Source organism: Ovis canadensis, chromosome 6 (assembly GCF_042477335.2).
Source record: "Ovis canadensis isolate MfBH-ARS-UI-01 breed Bighorn chromosome 6, ARS-UI_OviCan_v2, whole genome shotgun sequence".
Lineage (NCBI taxonomy): Eukaryota > Metazoa > Chordata > Mammalia > Artiodactyla > Bovidae > Ovis > Ovis canadensis.
In genome coordinates this window covers 98,171,075-98,176,779 of record NC_091250.1, presented here as the reverse complement: position 1 = coordinate 98,176,779, position 5,705 = coordinate 98,171,075, and the positions used below count along the sequence as shown (strand labels likewise).

General features: G+C 41.0%; 1 pseudogene; it reads right to left on the bottom strand.

Moving 5' to 3' along the window:
- Positions 1-556: 556 nt before the first annotated feature.
- On the bottom strand, positions 557-5,265 carry LOC138442979 (small ribosomal subunit protein RACK1-like; annotated as a pseudogene).
- Positions 5,266-5,705: the final 440 nt, after the last annotated feature.

Below are 5,705 nucleotides of genomic sequence, written 5' to 3'. Positions count from 1 at the left end.
GGTTTTTTAAAAATATTACTTTCTATTTTCTGTCTTGGCACACGGTTTTCAGGTAGTACCTTCTGCATAGACTGCCTCTTGCAGTTTACGTCCCTCTAGCCCTGCACTTTATGTTTGAAACTTTGAAAAACTTCACATGTCATTTTGGCCTAAGAAACTTGAAGAATTCCAGTTCCTCAGCAAAACTATCTTTCTTTCAATCTGTATGGTTTCCAGACACTAGTTCATTAAATCTCCCTTTTCAATCCTTTCCAACTGCTAAGAACTCATATTACATTCTAAGAGTAGTCCCATTTTGAGCTCCACATTTTCAGCATGGAGTTAAAGAGGGATAAATAACACTTTCCTCCATAATTACATTCATCAGTAGACACTACCCTGAACAGATAAAAACTAAACTATGAAAAAAAAAAACAAATAGAATGAAAACAAAAATAGTCATAAAATCCCCTCCAACCCAAAATATATAATATCCTCTCTTAACCATTTTTTTTTCCAGAAAGCAATTTTTTTTCTTTTCCTTTTTAAAAATTTTTAAACTCTTCCATGTTTGTTTCTAGAAGGTGCCAATGGTTACCTGCCACATGCAAACCTGGCTTACATGTAACAGTAGCTGGCCATCAGCTGACCAAGCCAGAGAGATACATTGGGAAGGCTCTCTTTTTCTGCTGGTACCAATAATGTCTTGCTTCAGTTCATCTACAGTGATTTTGCCTCCAAGTCCCAGATCTTAATGCTAGGGCCCATGGCAGCACAAAGCCAGTAGTGGCTGGTACTGAAGCACAGGGCACTGATGATGTCCTCACCATCTAGTGTATAAAGGTGCTTGCCTTCATTCAGATCTCACAACATGGCCTGTCCATCCTTGCCTCCAGAAGTGCAGAAGGATCCATCTGGAGAGATGGTCACAATGTTCAGGTAGCCTGTGTGGCCAATGTGGTTGGGCTTCAGGTTACAGTTTGCAAAGTTCCATGCCTTGACCAGTTTGTCCCAGCCCTAGGAAAGAATGATGGGATTGCTGTTGTTGGGCAAAAACTGACACAAGACACTCACTCTGATCGACTCTCATTCTGGAAAGTATATTTGAGATCCAACCAATCCATTCTGAAGGAAATCAGCCCTGGGATTTCTTTGGAAGGAATGATGCTGAAGCTGAAACTCCAGTACTTTGGCCACCTCATGCGAAGAGTTGACTCATTGCAAAAGACTCTGATGCTGGCAGGGATTGGGGGAAGGAGGATAAGGGGATGACAGAGGATGAGATGACTGAATGGCATCACTGACTCGATGGACGTGAGTCTGAGTGAAATGTGGGAGTTGGTGATAGACAGGGAGGCCTGGCATGCTGTGATTCATGGGGTCACAAAGAGTCAGACACGACTGAGCAACTGAACTGAACTGCAAGTATTCCATAGTTTGACAGTTTTGTATCAGGAGCCAGAGGCAATTTTCCATTTGTCAGAAAAGGCCACACTCAGCACATCCTTGGTGTGGTGCATGTTGGTGCCCATTGTGAGATCCCAGAGATAAAGAGTTTCATCCCCAGAGCCTGAGAGGGCAAACTGGCCATCTGAGAAGATTACCACTAACAAAATGAGAGTGACCCCAAAAAGCATACTGTGGGAAAACATAATTCATCTCATCTCTGGTCAGCTTCCACATAACAATGATCTTGTCCCCAGAGGCAGAGAGTATCATGTCTGGAAACTGGGGAGTAATAAGGAATCTAGGTCATCCAGTCATTGTGGCCCTTGAGGGTGCCATGCACATTATCTGTTCAGTCATGGCAATGGAGGGTATGGATGTTGTGACAGAGACAAGAATGAAGCTGGATAGCTCAGAGAGACACGCATACCTGCTCCCACCATGGCATGGCCAAACCACTCATTTTTATGTCATGTATTAGTCAAGGTTCTCCAGAAAAATAGAACCAATGGAATATATTAATATACATATGAGGAGATGTTGTAAGGTACTGGCTCACCTATTGTGGAGGCTGAAAAGTCCCACCATGTTCCATCTGCAAGCTGGGGATCTCAGAAGAGCCAAAGGTAAAATTTGAAGGCCTGAATCCTAGAAAGCTCATAGTGTGGATTCCAGTCTTGATCTAAAAGCCACAGATTCAGGATCTCTGAGGACAGTAGAAGATCCTTCTTCTAGCTCAATATGACAACAATGGAGTGAGTCAACTTCCTTTGACTTTTTGTTCTATCTGGGCCCTAAATGAATTGAATATGACCTCCTTAAGTAAATGATGGAAGACTAGACATAGAAAGCAGGTTGCCAGAGACAAAATACTATATATCATCCTGAAGTTACATCATTAGAATGGATGCTTAGTTAAGGAAAAAAGGTAAAGTACAACATTATCACTCTCTTAAACATAAACACACACACACACACACACACACACACACACAACAATATTTAAAGCAAAAACTTTAAACAAAGAAAGAAAGGAGCAGTAGAAGGAGATGCTAATAAAGTGCAGTTGGATTGTTTATGAAGGTGATATTTCTCAGGTACAGAGAACTTGTAACACTTCTCAAGTGTGACTGACATTCTGAAATTGTTGACCATGTTAAAAAGCAAACAAAACCAAAAAGTACATGTACTTGGCACTTTCTTATCGTGACTCTTCCTGCACTTATTCTGTTTCTACTATTATAATCTTCTTTAAGGTGGGAACAACTAGGCAAAGTCTGTTGGTAAATTCATAAAACCAGTATGCATTAGCAACCCAAGAAAACACTGTGAGAAAATTTATTATACATTTCTTTAGTGAGGCTCACAAGACTGAGATATTTTTTTCTCACTTCTAAATGCTATTTAGTCATGTGGCTTATGGAGAATTATGAGAGATCTAAATAGGCTTTTTGCATGCTTAAATCTAGTCATCTAGTCATACTGAATAATGATCATTATGTTTCTAGTGCATGAATAAGGTTCAAAGCTGCAGGAAGAACATTTAAAAAAATACATCTTTCTGAAAAAGATTCATTACTCCACCTTCCAATCCTCTAGTTGCATTAAAGCATAGAAGTCCTTTCTTTTTTGCATTGATGCTGGGGGAGTAGCTACTTTTAACTGCAAAATTTCTTGGCTATATCATGACCTATGAGATTTAACTGAATTAAAGTCATGCACCTCTCATTTACCATGAAATTTATGGATCATGAGTGTCAAGGACAAATAGCTAATGCCTAAATAATGATTGAGGCTTCCCAAGTGGCTCAGTGGTAAAGAATCTGCCTGCTGATGCAGGAGATAAAGTTTCATCCCTGGGGGAGGAAGATCCCTTGAAGAAGGAAACGGCAACCCATTCCAGCATTCTTTCCTGGGAAAACTCATGGACAGAGAAACCTGGAAGGCTATAGTCCAGTTCAGTTCAGTTCATTTCAGTCACTTAATCATGTCTGACTCTTTGTGCCCACATGACTACAGTACTCCAGGCATCCCAGATGATCAACAACCCCTGGAGTTCACTTAAACTCATGTCCATTGAGTCAGTGATGGCATTAAACCATCTCATCATTTGTAGTCCCCTTCTCCTTCTGCCTTCAGTCTTTCCCAGCATCAAGGTCTTTTCAAACTAGTCAGTTCTTCACATTAGGTGGCCAAAGTACTGGAGTTTTAGCTTCAGCATAAGTCTTTCCAATGAATATTCAGGAATGATTTCCTTTAGGATGGACTGGTTGGATCTCCTTGCTGTCCAAGGGACTCCTAAGAGTCTTCTCCAACAGCACAGTTCAAAAGAATTAATTCTTTAGTGCTCAGCATTCTTGAGAATCCAACTCTCACATCCATACTTGACAGCTGGAAAAACCACAGCTTTGACTGCTGCTGCTGCTGCTAACTTGCTTCAGTTGTGTCCGATTCTGTGCAACCCCATAGACGGCAGCCCACCAGGCTCCCTCATCCCTGGGATTATCCAGGCAAGAACACTGGAGTGGGCTGCCATTTCCTTCTCCAATGCATGAAAATGCAAAGTGAAAGTGAAGTCGCTCAGTCGCAACCCCATGGACTATAGCCCACCAGGCTCCTCCGTCCCTGGGATTTTCCAGGCAAGAGTACTGGAGTGGGGTGCCATTGTCTTAGATGACCCTTAAGATGACTAGATGGTAGAGTACTGTCTGCTTTTTAATATGTTAGGTTGCTCTTTTCTTCCAAAGAGTAAGCATCTTTTAATTTCATGGCTGCAATCACCATCTGCAGTGATTTTGGAGCCCCCCCCCAAAAAACAAAGTCTGACACTGTTTCCACCGTTTGCCCATCTATTTGCCATGAAGTGATGGGACCAGATGCCATGATCTTAGTTTTCTGAATGTTAAGTTTTAAGACAACTTTTTCACGCTCCTCTTTCACTTTCATCAAGAGGCTCTTTAGTTCTTCTTCACTTTCTGCCATAAGGGTGGTGTCACCTGCATATCTGAGGTTATTCATATGTTTTCTGGCAATCTCCAGCCCAGCATTTCTCATGATGTACTCTGCATATAAGTTAAATGAGCAGGGTGACAGTATACAGCCTTGATATACTCCTTTTCCTATTTGGAACCAGTCTGTTGTTCCATGTCCAGTTCTAACTGTTGCTTCCTGACCTGAATACAGATTTCTCAGGAGGCATGTCAGGTGGTCCGGTATTCCCATTTCCTTCAGAAGTTTCCAGACATTGTTGTGATCCATGCAGTCAAAGGCTTAGCAGTAGTCAATAAAGCAGCAGTAGATGTTTTTCAGGAACTCTCTTAACTTTTTCGATGATCCAGTGAATGTTGGCAATTTGATCTCTGGTTCCTTTGACTTTTCTAAATTCAGCTTGAATATCTGGAATTTCACGGTGCATATACTGTTGAAGCCTGGCTTGGAGAATTTTGAGCATCAGTTTCCTAGAGTGTGAGATGAGTGCAATTGTTTGGTAGTTAAAGCATTCTTTGGCATTGCCTTTCTTTGGGATTGGAAAGAAAACTGACCTTTTCCAGTCCTGTGGCCACTGCTGAGTTTTCCAAATTTGCTGGCATATTGAGTGTACACTTTCACAGCATCATCTTTCAGGATTGGAAATAGCTCCACTGGAATTCCATCACCTCTACTAGCTTTGTTCATTGTGATGCTTCCTAAGACCCACCTGACTTTGAGTTCTAGGATGTCTGGCTCTAGGTGAGTGATCACATCATCGTGATTATCTGTATCATCGAGATATTTCTTGAGCAGTTCTTCTGTGTATTCTTGCCACCTCTTCTTAATATCTCCTGTTTCTATTAGGTCCATATCATTTCTGTCCTTTATTGAGTCCATCTTTGCATGAAATGTTCCCTTGGTATCTCTAATTTTCTTGAAGAGATCTCTAGACTTTTCCATTCTACTGTTTTCCTCTGTTTCTTTGCACTAATCTCTGAGGAACCTTTTGTTATCTCTCCTCACCATTCTTTGGAACTCTGCATTCAAATGGGTATATCTCCTTTTTTCCTTTGCCCTTTACTTCTCTTATTTTCTAAGCTATTTGTAAGGCCTCCTCAGACTACCATTTTGCCTTTTTTTTTTTTTAATATCTTTTTCATGGAGATATTCTTGATTCCTGTCTCCTGTACAATGTCAGGAACCTTCGTCCATAGTTCATTTGCCTCTCTATCAGATCTAATCCCTTCAATCTACTTGTCATTTTCACCCTATAATTGTAAGGGATTTGATTTAGGTCATACATGAATGGT